Raw genomic sequence first — 14707 nt, forward strand, 5'->3', positions numbered from 1 at the left:
GAGCCAATGGAAATTTGCATTCATTTTGGGCTTGAGATAGTGCAATTGTGAGATATAGAATCTGTATTAAGTGTTCATACAGAAAAAGTTGTCAACATACGCTGTATAGATTGGCGTTAATAATAACATAGTAAAACCAATGGATTACATTTTTAACTTACCTATTAGCGATTCAATGTTCACTGCCCTTTTTCACATCACATTCTACATGTGATATTCTAGTGGCTTACTGGGTTAATGCGCCTATTTTGTAAACAGGAGTTCATGAGTACAAATCCACACAGACCTTCTTTTTCATTTAATTACTAATAAGCTTCCTGTGGAGCCAATGGAAATTTGTATTAATTTTGGGTTTGAGATAGTGCAATTGTGAGACATAGAATCTGTATTAAGTGTTCATAAAGAACAAGATGTCATCATATGCTGTATTGATTGTTTTTAACAATAACATAGTGAAACCAATGGATTACTTTTTTAACTTGCCTATTAGCGATTCAATGTTCACTGCCCTTCTTGATATCGCATTGCACATGTGATGGTCCAGTGGCTTACAGGGTTAATGCACAGGTATTGTAAGCAAGAGTTCATGAGCTCATTTCCAGGAAGAGCCTTTTTTTCATTTACTTACTAATAAGATTCCTGTAGAGCAAAAGGAAATTTGCATTCATTTTGAGCTTGAGATAGTGCAATTGTGAGATATAGAATCTGTATTAAGTGTTCATACAGAAAAAGTTGTCAACATACGCTGTATAGATTGGCATTAATAATAACATAGTAAAACCAATTGATTACATTTTTAACTTACCTATTAGCGATTCAATGTTCACTGCCCTTTTTGACATCACATTCTACATGTGATATTCCAGTGGCTTACTGGGTTAATGCGCCTATTTTGTAAACAGGAGTTCATGAGTACAAATCCACACAGAGCTTCTTTTTCATTTACTTACTAATAAGCTTCCTGTGGAGTCAATGGAAATTTGTATTAATTTTAGGTTTGAGATAGTGCAATTGTGAGACATAGAATCTGTATTAAGTGTTCATAAAGAACAAGATGTCATCATACGCTGTATTGATTGTTTTTAACAATAACATTGTGAAACCAATGGATTACTTTTTTAACTTGCCTATTAGCGATTCAATGTTCACTGCCCTTCTTGACATCACATTGCACATGTGATGGTCCAGTGACTTACAGGGTTAATGCACAGGTATTGTAAGCAGGAGTTCATGAGCTCATTTCCAAGAAGAACCTTTTTTTCATTTACTTACTAATAGGATTCCTGTAGAGCAAAAGGAAATTTGCATTCATTTTGAGCTTGAGATAGTGCAATTGTGAGATATAGAATCTGTATTAAGTGTTCATACAGAAAAAGTTGTCAACATACGCTGTATAGATTGGCGTTAATAATAACATAGTAAAACCAATGGATTACATTTTTAACTTACCTATTAGCGATTCAATGTTCACTGCCCTTTTTGACATCACATTCTACATGTGATATTCCAGTGGCTTACTGGGTTAACGCGCCTATTTTGTAAACATGAGTACAAATCCACACAGAGCTTCTTTTTCATTTACTTACTAATAAGCTTCCTGTGGATCCAATGGAAATTTGTATTAATTTTGGGCTTGAGATAGTGCAATTGTGAGACATAGAATCTGTATTAAGTGTTCATAAAGAACAAGATGTCATCATACGCTGTATTGATTTTTTTTAACAATAACATAGTGAAACCAATGGATTACTTTTTTAACTTGCCTATTAGCGATTCAATGTTCACTGCCCTTCTTGACATCACATTGCACATGTGATGGTCCAGTGACTTACAGGGTTAATGCACAGGTATTGTAAGCAGGAGTTCATGAGCTCATTTCCAAGAAGAACCTTTTATTCATTTACTTACTAATAAGATTCCTGTAGAGCCAATGGAAATTTGCATTCATTTTGGGCTTGAGATAGTGCAATTGTGAGATATAGAATCTGTATTAAGTGTTCATACAGAAAAAGTTGTCAACATACGCTGTATAGATTGGCGTTAATAATAACATAGTAAAACCAATGGATTACATTTTTAACTTACCTATTAGCGATTCAATGTTCACTGCCCTTTTTCACATCACATTCTACATGTGATATTCTAGTGGCTTACTGGGTTAATGCGCCTATTTTGTAAACAGGAGTTCATGAGTACAAATCCACACAGACCTTCTTTTTCATTTAATTACTAATAAGCTTCCTGTGGAGCCAATGGAAATTTGTATTAATTTTGGGTTTGAGATATTGCAATTGTGAGACATAGAATCTGTATTAAGTGTTCATAAAGAACAAGATGTCATCATATGCTGTATTGATTGTTTTTAACAATAACATAGTGAAACCAATGGATTACTTTTTTAACTTGCCTATTAGCGATTCAATGTTCACTGCCCTTCTTGATATCGCATTGCACATGTGATGGTCCAGTGGCTTACAGGGTTAATGCACAGGTATTGTAAGCAAGAGTTCATGAGCTCATTTCCAGGAAGAGCCTTTTTTTCATTTACTTACTAATAAGATTCCTGTAGAGCAAAAGGAAATTTGCATTCATTTTGAGCTTGAGATAGTGCAATTGTGAGATATAGAATCTGTATTAAGTGTTCATACAGGAAAAGTTGTCAACATACGCTGTATAGATTGGCATTAATAATAACATAGTAAAACCAATTGATTACATTTTTAACTTACCTATTAGCGATTCAATGTTCACTGCCCTTTCTGACATCACATTCTACATGTGATATTCCAGTGGCTTACTGGGTTAATGCGCCTATTTTGTAAACAGGAGTTCATGAGTACAAATCCACACAGAGCTTCTTTTTCATTTACTTACTAATAAGCTTCCTGTGGAGTCAATGGAAATTTGTATTAATTTTGGGTTTGAGATAGTGCAATTGTGAGACATAGAATCTGTATTAAGTGTTCATAAAGAACAAGATGTCATCATACGCTGTATTGATTGTTTTTAACAATAACATTGTGAAACCAATGGATTACTTTTTTAACTTGCCTATTAGCGATTCAATGTTCACTGCCCTTCTTGACATCACATTGCACATGTGATGGTCCAGTGACTTACAGGGTTAATGCACAGGTATTGTAAGCAGGAGTTCATGAGCTCATTTCCAAGAAGAACCTTTTTTTCATTTACTTACTAATAGGATTCCTGTAGAGCAAAAGGAAATTTGCATTCATTTTGAGCTTGAGATAGTGCAATTGTGAGATATAGAATCTGTATTAAGTGTTCATACAGAAAAAGTTGTCAACATACGCTGTATAGATTGGCGTTAATAATAACATAGTAAAACCAATGGATTACATTTTTAACTTACCTATTAGCGATTCAATGTTCACTGCCCTTTTTGACATCACATTCTACATGTGATATTCCAGTGGCTTACTGGGTTAACGCGCCTATTTTGTAAACATGAGTACAAATCCACACAGAGCTTCTTTTTCATTTACTTACTAATAAGCTTCCTGTGGAGCCAATGGAAATTTGTATTAATTTTGGGCTTGAGATAGTGCAATTGTGAGACATAGAATCTGTATTAAGTGTTCATAAAGAACAAGATGTCATCATACGCTGTATTGATTTTTTTTAACAATAACATAGTGAAACCAATGGATTACTTTTTTAACTTGCCTATTAGCGATTCAATGTTCACTGCCCTTCTTCACATCACATTGCACATGTGATGGTCCAGTGACTTACAGGGTTAATGCACAGGTATTGTAAGCAGGAGTTCATGAGCTCATTTCCAAGAAGAACCTTTTTTTCATTTACTTACTAATAAGATTCCTGTAGAGCCAATGGAAATTTGCATTCATTTTGGGCTTGAGCTAGTGCAATTGTGAGATATAGAATCTGTATTAAGTGTTCATACAGAAAAAGTTGTCAACATACGCTGTATAGATTGGCGTTAATAATAACATAGTAAAACCAATGGATTACATTTTTAACTTACCTATTAGCGATTCAATGTTCACTGCCCTTTTTCACATCACATTCTACATGTGATATTCTAGTGGCTTACTGGGTTAATGCGCCTATTTTGTAAACAGGAGTTCATGAGTACAAATCCACACAGAGCTTCTTTTTCATTTACTTACTAATAAGCTTCCTGTGGAGTCAATGGAAATTTGTATTAATTTTGGGTTTGAGATAGTGCAATTGTGAGACATAGAATCTGTATTAAGTGTTCATAAAGAACAAGATGTCATCATACGCTGTATTGATTGTTTTTAACAATAACATAGTGAAACCAATGGATTACTTTTTTAACTTGCCTATTAGCGATTCAATGTTCACTGCCCTTCTTGATATCGCATTGCACATGTGATGGTCCAGTGGCTTACAGGGTTAATGCACAGGTATTGTAAGCAAGAGTTCATGAGCTCACTTCCAGGAAGAGCCTTTTTTTCATTTACTTACTAATAAGATTCCTGTAGAGCAAAAGGAAATTTGCATTCATTTTGAGCTTGAGATAGTGCAATTGTGAGATATAGAATCTGTATTAAGTGTTCATACAGAAAAAGTTGTCAACATACGCTGTATAGATTGGCATTAATAATAACATAGTAAAACCAATTGATTACATTTTTAACTTACCTATTAGCGATTCAATGTTCACTGCCCTTTTTGACATCACATTCTACATGTGATATTCCAGTGGCTTACTGGGTTAATGCGCCTATTTTGTAAACAGGAGTTCATGAGTACAAATCCACACAGAGCTTCTTTTTCATTTACTTACTAATAAGCTTCCTGTGGAGTCAATGGAAATTTGTATTAATTTTGGGTTTGAGATAGTGCAATTGTGAGACATAGAATCTGTATTAAGTGTTCATAAAGAACAAGATGTCATCATACGCTGTATTGATTGTTTTTAACAATAACATTGTGAAACCAATGGATTACTTTTTTAACTTGCCTATTAGCGATTCAATGTTCACTGCCCTTCTTGACATCACATTGCACATGTGATGGTCCAGTGACTTACAGGGTTAATGCACAGGTATTGTAAGCAGGAGTTCATGAGCTCATTTCCAAGAAGAACCTTTTTTTCATTTACTTACTAATAGGATTCCTGTAGAGCAAAAGGAAATTTGCATTCATTTTGAGCTTGAGATAGTGCAATTGTGAGATATAGAATCTGTATTAAGTGTTCATACAGAAAAAGTTGTCAACATACGCTGTATAGATTGGCGTTAATAATAACATAGTAAAACCAATGGATTACATTTTTAACTTACCTATTAGCGATTCAATGTTCACTGCCCTTTTTGACATCACATTCTACATGTGATATTCCAGTGGCTTACTGGGTTAACGCGCCTATTTTGTAAACATGAGTACAAATCCACACAGAGCTTCTTTTTCATTTACTTACTAATAAGCTTCCTGTGGAGCCAATGGAAATTTGTATTAATTTTGGGCTTGAGATAGTGCAATTGTGAGACATAGAATCTGTATTAAGTGTTCATAAAGAACAAGATGTCATCATACGCTGTATTGATTTTTTTTAACAATAACATAGTGAAACCAATGGATTACTTTTTTAACTTGCCTATTAGCGATTCAATGTTCACTGCCCTTCTTGACATCACATTGCACATGTGATGGTCCAGTGACTTACAGGGTTAATGCACAGGTATTGTAAGCAGGAGTTCATGAGCTCATTTCCAAGAAGAACCTTTTATTCATTTACTTACTAATAAGATTCCTGTAGAGCCAATGGAAATTTGCATTCATTTTGGGCTTGAGATAGTGCAATTGTGAGATATAGAATCTGTATTAAGTGTTCATACAGAAAAAGTTGTCAACATACGCTGTATAGATTGGCGTTAATAATAACATAGTAAAACCAATGGATTACATTTTTAACTTACCTATTAGCGATTCAATGTTCACTGCCCTTTTTCACATCACATTCTACATGTGATATTCTAGTGGCTTACTGGGTTAATGCGCCTATTTTGTAAACAGGAGTTCATGAGTACAAATCCACACAGACCTTCTTTTTCATTTAATTACTAATAAGCTTCCTGTGGAGCCAATGGAAATTTGTATTAATTTTGGGTTTGAGATAGTGCAATTGTGAGACATAGAATCTGTATTAAGTGTTCATAAAGAACAAGATGTCATCATATGCTGTATTGATTGTTTTTAACAATAACATAGTGAAACCAATGGATTACTTTTTTAACTTGCCTATTAGCGATTCAATGTTCACTGCCCTTCTTGATATCGCATTGCACATGTGATGGTCCAGTGGCTTACAGGGTTAATGCACAGGTATTGTAAGCAAGAGTTCATGAGCTCATTTCCAGGAAGAGCCTTTTTTTCATTTACTTACTAATAAGATTCCTGTAGAGCAAAAGGAAATTTGCATTCATTTTGAGCTTGAGATAGTGCAATTGTGAGATATAGAATCTGTATTAAGTGTTCATACAGAAAAAGTTGTCAACATACGCTGTATAGATTGGCATTAATAATAACATAGTAAAACCAATTGATTACATTTTTAACTTACCTATTAGCGATTCAATGTTCACTGCCCTTTTTGACATCACTTTCTACATGTGATATTCCAGTGGCTTACTGGGTTAATGCGCCTATTTTGTAAACAGGAGTTCATGAGTACAAATCCACACAGAGCTTCTTTTTCATTTACTTACTAATAAGCTTCCTGTGGAGTCAATGGAAATTTGTATTAATTTTGGGTTTGAGATAGTGCAATTGTGAGACATAGAATCTGTATTAAGTGTTCATAAAGAACAAGATGTCATCATACGCTGTATTGATTGTTTTTAACAATAACATTGTGAAACCAATGGATTACTTTTTTAACTTGCCTATTAGCGATTCAATGTTCACTGCCCTTCTTGACATCACATTGCACATGTGATGGTCCAGTGACTTACAGGGTTAATGCACAGGTATTGTAAGCAGGAGTTCATGAGCTCATTTCCAAGAAGAACCTTTTTTTCATTTACTTACTAATAGGATTCCTGTAGAGCAAAAGGAAATTTGCATTCATTTTGAGCTTGAGATAGTGCAATTGTGAGATATAGAATCTGTATTAAGTGTTCATACAGAAAAAGTTGTCAACATACGCTGTATAGATTGGCGTTAATAATAACATAGTAAAACCAATGGATTACATTTTTAACTTACCTATTAGCGATTCAATGTTCACTGCCCTTTTTGACATCACATTCTACATGTGATATTCCAGTGGCTTACTGGGTTAACGCGCCTATTTTGTAAACATGAGTACAAATCCACACAGAGCTTCTTTTTCATTTACTTACTAATAAGCTTCCTGTGGAGCCAATGGAAATTTGTATTAATTTTGGGCTTGAGATAGTGCAATTGTGAGACATAGAATCTGTATTAAGTGTTCATAAAGAACAAGATGTCATCATACGCTGTATTGATTTTTTTTAACAATAACATAGTGAAACCAATGGATTACTTTTTTAACTTGCCTATTAGCGATTCAATGTTCACTGCCCTTCTTGACATCACATTGCACATGTGATGGTCCAGTGACTTACAGGGTTAATGCACAGGTATTGTAAGCAGGAGTTCATGAGCTCATTTCCAAGAAGAACCTTTTTTTCATTTACTTACTAATAAGATTCCTGTAGAGCCAATGGAAATTTGCATTCATTTTGGGCTTGAGATAGTGCAATTGTGAGATATAGAATCTGTATTAAGTGTTCATACAGAAAAAGTTGTCAACATACGCTGTATAGATTGGCGTTAATAATAACATAGTAAAACCAATGGATTACATTTTTAACTTACCTATTAGCGATTCAATGTTCACTGCCCTTTTTGACATCACTTTCTACATGTGATATTCCAGTGGCTTACTGGGTTAATGCGCCTATTTTGTAAACAGGAGTTCATGAGTACAAATCCACACAGAGCTTCTTTTTCATTTACTTACTAATAAGCTTCCTGTGGAGTCAATGGAAATTTGTATTAATTTTGGGTTTGAGATAGTGCAATTGTGAGACATAGAATCTGTATTAAGTGTTCATAAAGAACAAGATGTCATCATACGCTGTATTGATTGTTTTTAACAATAACATTGTGAAACCAATGGATTACTTTTTTAACTTGCCTATTAGCGATTCAATGTTCACTGCCCTTCTTGACATCACATTGCACATGTGATGGTCCAGTGACTTACAGGGTTAATGCACAGGTATTGTAAGCAGGAGTTCATGAGCTCATTTCCAAGAAGAACCTTTTTTTCATTTACTTACTAATAGGATTCCTGTAGAGCAAAAGGAAATTTGCATTCATTTTGAGCTTGAGATAGTGCAATTGTGAGATATAGAATCTGTATTAAGTGTTCATACAGAAAAAGTTGTCAACATACGCTGTATAGATTGGCGTTAATAATAACATAGTAAAACCAATGGATTACATTTTTAACTTACCTATTAGCGATTCAATGTTCACTGCCCTTTTTGACATCACATTCTACATGTGATATTCCAGTGGTTTACTGGGTTAACGCGCCTATTTTGTAAACATGAGTACAAATCCACACAGAGCTTCTTTTTCATTTACTTACTAATAAGCTTCCTGTGGAGCCAATGGAAATTTGTATTAATTTTGGGCTTGAGATAGTGCAATTGTGAGACATAGAATCTGTATTAAGTGTTCATAAAGAACAAGATGTCATCATACGCTGTATTGATTTTTTTTAACAATAACATAGTGAAACCAATGGATTACTTTTTTAACTTGCCTATTAGCGATTCAATGTTCACTGCCCTTCTTGACATCACATTGCACATGTGATGGTCCAGTGACTTACAGGGTTAATGCACAGGTATTGTAAGCAGGAGTTCATGAGCTCATTTCCAAGAAGAACCTTTTTTTCATTTACTTACTAATAAGATTCCTGTAGAGCCAATGGAAATTTGCATTCATTTTGGGCTTGAGATAGTGCAATTGTGAGATATAGAATCTGTATTAAGTGTTCATACAGAAAAAGTTGTCAACATACGCTGTATAGATTGGCGTTAATAATAACATAGTAAAACCAATGGATTACATTTTTAACTTACCTATTAGCGATTCAATGTTCACTGCCCTTTTTCACATCACATTCTACATGTGATATTCTAGTGGCTTACTGGGTTAATGCGCCTATTTTGTAAACAGGAGTTCATGAGTACAAATCCACACAGACCTTCTTTTTCATTTAATTACTAATAAGCTTCCTGTGGAGCCAATGGAAATTTGTATTAATTTTGGGTTTGAGATAGTGCAATTGTGAGACATAGAATCTGTATTAAGTGTTCATAAAGAACAAGATGTCATCATATGCTGTATTGATTGTTTTTAACAATAACATAGTGAAACCAATGGATTACTTTTTTAACTTGCCTATTAGCGATTCAATGTTCACTGCCCTTCTTGATATCGCATTGCACATGTGATGGTCCAGTGGCTTACAGGGTTAATGCACAGGTATTGTAAGCAAGAGTTCATGAGCTCATTTCCAGGAAGAGCCTTTTTTTCATTTACTTACTAATAACATTCCTGTAGAGCAAAAGGAAATTTGCATTCATTTTGAGCTTGAGATAGTGCAATTGTGAGATATAGAATCTGTATTAAGTGTTCATACAGAAAAAGTTGTCAACATACGCTGTATAGATTGGCATTAATAATAACATAGTAAAACCAATTGATTACATTTTTAACTTACCTATTAGCGATTCAATGTTCACTGCCCTTTTTGACATCACATTCTACATGTGATATTCCAGTGGCTTACTGGGTTAATGCGCCTATTTTGTAAACAGGAGTTCATGAGTACAAATCCACACAGAGCTTCTTTTTCATTTACTTACTAATAAGCTTCCTGTGGAGTCAATGGAAATTTGTATTAATTTTGGGTTTGAGATAGTGCAATTGTGAGACATAGAATCTGTATTAAGTGTTCATAAAGAACAAGATGTCATCATACGCTGTATTGATTGTTTTTAACAATAACATTGTGAAACCAATGGATTACTTTTTTAACTTGCCTATTAGCGATTCAATGTTCACTGCCCTTCTTGACATCACATTGCACATGTGATGGTCCAGTGACTTACAGGGTTAATGCACAGGTATTGTAAGCAGGAGTTCATGAGCTCATTTCCAAGAAGAACCTTTTTTTCATTTACTTACTAATAGGATTCCTGTAGAGCAAAAGGAAATTTGCATTCATTTTGAGCTTGAGATAGTGCAATTGTGAGATATAGAATCTGTATTAAGTGTTCATACAGAAAAAGTTGTCAACATACGCTGTATAGATTGGCGTTAATAATAACATAGTAAAACCAATGGATTACATTTTTAACTTACCTATTAGCGATTCAATGTTCACTGCCCTTTTTGACATCACATTCTACATGTGATATTCCAGTGGCTTACTGGGTTAATGCGCCTATTTTGTAAACAGGAGTTCATGAGTACAAATCCACACAGACCTTCTTTTTCATTTACTTACTAATAAGCTTCCTGTGGAGCCAATGGAAATTTGTATTAATTTTGGGTTTGAGATAGTGCAATTGTGAGACATAGAATCTGTATTAAGTGTTCATAAAGAACAAGATGTCATCATACGCTGTATTGATTGTTTTTAACAATAACATAGTGAAACCAATGGATTACTTTTTTAACTTGCCTATTAGCGATTCAATGTTCACTGCCCTTCTTGACATCACATTGCACATGTGATGGTCCAGTGACTTACAGGGTTAATGCACAGGTATTGTAAGCAGGAGTTCATGAGCTCATTTCCAAGAAGAACCTTTTTTTCATTTACTTACTAATAAGATTCCTGTAGAGCCAATGGAAATTTGCATTCATTTTGGGCTTGAGATAGTGCAATTGTGAGATATAGAATCTGTATTAAGTGTTCATACAGAAAAAGTTGTCAACATACGCTGTATAGATTGGCGTTAATAATAACATAGTAAAACCAATGGATTACATTTTTAACTTACCTATTAGCAATTCAATGTTCACTGCCCTTTTTCACATCACATTCTACATGTGATATTCTAGTGGCTTACTGGGTTAATGCGCCTATTTTGTAAACAGGAGTTCATGAGTACAAATCCACACAGACCTTCTTTTTCATTTACTTACTAATAAGCTTCCTGTGGAGCCAATGGAAATTTGTATTAATTTTGGGCTTGAGATAGTGAGATTGTGAGATATAGAATCTGTATTAATTGTTCATAAATAACAAGATGTCATCATACGCTGTATTGATTGTTTTTAACAATAACATAGTGAAACCAATGGATTACTTTTTTAACTTGCCTATTAGCGATTCAATGTTCACTGCCCTTCTAGACATCGCATTGCTCTTGTGATGGTCCAGTGGCTTGCTGGGTTATTGCACAGGTATTGTAAGCAGAAGTTCATGAGCTCATTTCCACGAGCAACCTTTTTTTTCATTTACTTACTAATAATATTCCTGTAGAGCCAATGGAAATTTGCATTGATTTTGGGTTTGAGATAGTGCAATTGTGAGATATAGAATCTGTATTAAGTGTTCATAAAGAACAAGATGTCATCATACGCTGAATAGATTGGCATTAAGAATAACATAGTAAAACAAATGGATTACTTTTTTAACATACCTATTAGCAATTCAATGTTCACTGCCCTTCTTGACATCACATTGCACATGTGATATTCCAGTCGCTTATTGGGTTAATGCACCTATTTTGTAAACAGGAGTTCATGAGTACAAATCCACAAACACCTTTTGTTTCATTTACTTACTAATAAGCTTCCTGTGGAGCCAATGGAAATTTGCATTATTTTTGGGCTTGAGATAGTGCAATTGTGAGACATAGAATCTGTATTAAGTGTTCATAAAGAACAAGATGTCATCATACGCTGTATTGATTGTTTTTAACAATAACATAGTGAAACCAATGGATTACTTTTTTAACTTGCCTATTAGCGATTCAATGTTCACTGCCCTTCTTGACATCACATTGCACATGTGATGGTCCAGTGACATACAGGGTTAATGCACAGGTATTGTAAGCAGGAGTTCATGAGCTCATTTCCAAGAAGAACCTTTTTTTCATTTACTTACTAATAAGATTCCTGTAGAGCCAATGGAAATTTGCATTCATTTTGGGCTTGAGATAGTGCAATTGTGAGATATAGAATCTGTATTAAGTGTTCATACAGAAAAAGTTGTCAACATACGCTGTATAGATTGGCGTTAATAATAACATAGTAAAACCAATGGATTACATTTTTAACTTACCTATTAGCGATTCAATGTTCACTGCCCTTTTTCACATCACATTCTACATGTGATATTCTAGTGGCTTACTGGGTTAATGCGCCTATTTTGTAAACAGGAGTTCATGAGTACAAATCCACACAGACCTTCTTTTTCATTTACTTACTAATAAGCTTCCTGTGGAGCCAATGGAAATTTGTATTAATTTTGGGTTTGAGATAGTGCAATTGTGAGATATAGAATCTGTATTAAGTGTTCATACAGAAAAAGTTGTCAACATACGCTGTATAGATTGGCATTAATAATAACATAGTAAAACCAATGGATTACATTTTAAACTTACCTATTAGCGATTCAATGTTCACTGCCCTTTTTGACATCACATTCTACATGTGATATTCCAGTGGCTTACTGGGTTAATGCGCCTATTTTGTAAACAGGAGTTCATGAGTACAAATCCACACAGACCTTCTTTTTCATTTACTTACTAATAAGCTTCCTGTGGAGCCAATGGAAATTTGTATTAATTTTGGGTTTGAGATAGTGCAATTGTGAGATATAGAATCTGTATTAAGTGTTCATACAGAAAAAGTTGTCAACATACGCTGTATAGATTGGCATTAATAATAACATAGTAAAACCAATGGATTACATTTTAAACTTACCTATTAGCGATTCAATGTTCACTGCCCTTTTTGACATCACATTCTACATGTGATATTCCAGTGGCTTACTGGGTTAATGCGCCTATTTTGTAAACAGGAGTTCATGAGTACAAATCCACACAGACCTTCTTTTTCATTTACTTACTAATTAGCTTCCTGTGGAGCCAATGGAAATTTGTATTCATTTTGGGCTTGAGATAGTGCAATTGTGAGACATAGAATCCGTATTAAGTGTTCATAAAGAACAAGATGTCATCATACGCTGTATTGATTGTTTTTAACAATAACATAGTGAAACCAATGGATTACTTTTTTAACTTGCCTATTAGCGATTCAATGTTCACTGCCCTTCTTGACATCACATTGCACATGTGATGGTCCAGTGACTTACAGGGTTAATGCACAGGTATTGTAAGCAGGAGTTCATGAGCTCATTTCCAAGAAGAACCTTTTTTTCATTTACTTACTAATAAGATTCCTGTAGAGCCAATGGAAATTTGCATTCATTTTGGGCTTGAGATAGTGCAATTGTGAGATATAGAATCTGTATTAAGTGTTCATACAGAAAAAGTTGTCAACATACGCTGTATAGATTGGCATTAATAATAACATAGTAAAACCAATGGATTACATTTTTAACTTACCTATTAGCGATTCAATGTTCACTGCCCTTCTTGACATCACATTGCACATGTGATATTCCAGTGGATTACTGGGTTAATGCGCCTATTTTGTAAACAGGAGTTCATGAGTACAATCCACAAACACCTTTTGTTTCATTTACTTACTAATAAGCTTCCTGTGGAGCCAATGGAAATTTGTATTAATTTTGGGCTTGAGATAGTGAGATTGTGAGATATAGAATCTGTATTAATTGTTCATAAAGAACAAGATGTCATCATACGCTGTATTGATTGTTTTTAACAATAACATAGTGAAACCAATGGATTACTTTTTTAACTTGCCTATTAGCGATTCAATGTTCACTGCCCTTCTAGACATCGCATTGCTCTTGTGATGGTCCAGTGGCTTGCTGGGTTATTGCACAGGTATTGTAAGCAGAAGTTCATGAGCTCATTTCCACGAGCAACCTTTTTTTTCATTTACTTACTAATAAGATTCCTGTAGAGCCAATGGAAATTTGCATTGATTTTGGGTTTGAGATAGTGCAATTGTGAGATATAGAATCTGTATTAAGTGTTCATAAAGAACAAGATGTCATCATACGCTGAATAGATTGGCATTAAGAATAACATAGTAAAACAAATGGATTACTTTTTTAACATACCTATTAGCAATTCAATGTTCACTGCCCTTCTTGACATCACATTGCACATGTGATATTCCAGTCGCTTATTGGGTTAATGCACCTATTTTGTAAACAGGAGTTCATGAGTACAAATCCACAAACACCTTTTGTTTCATTTACTTACTAATAAGCTTCCTGTGGAGCCAATGGAAATTTGCATTATTTTTGGGCTTGAGATAGTGCAATTGTGAGACATAGAATCTGTATTAAGTGTTCATAAAGAACAAGATGTCATCATACGCTGTATTGATTGTTTTTAACAATAACATAGTGAAACCAATGGATTACTTTTTTAACTTGCCTATTAGCGATTCAATATTCACTGCCCTTCTTGACATCACATTGCACATGTGATGGTCCAGTGACTTACAGGGTTAATGCACAGGTATTGTAAGC

Source organism: Phyllobates terribilis, unplaced genomic scaffold (assembly GCF_046119375.1).
Source record: "Phyllobates terribilis strain yellow unplaced genomic scaffold, ASM4611937v1 Scaffold_9__5_contigs__length_417890890, whole genome shotgun sequence".
NCBI classification, from domain to species: Eukaryota; Metazoa; Chordata; class Amphibia; order Anura; family Dendrobatidae; genus Phyllobates; species Phyllobates terribilis.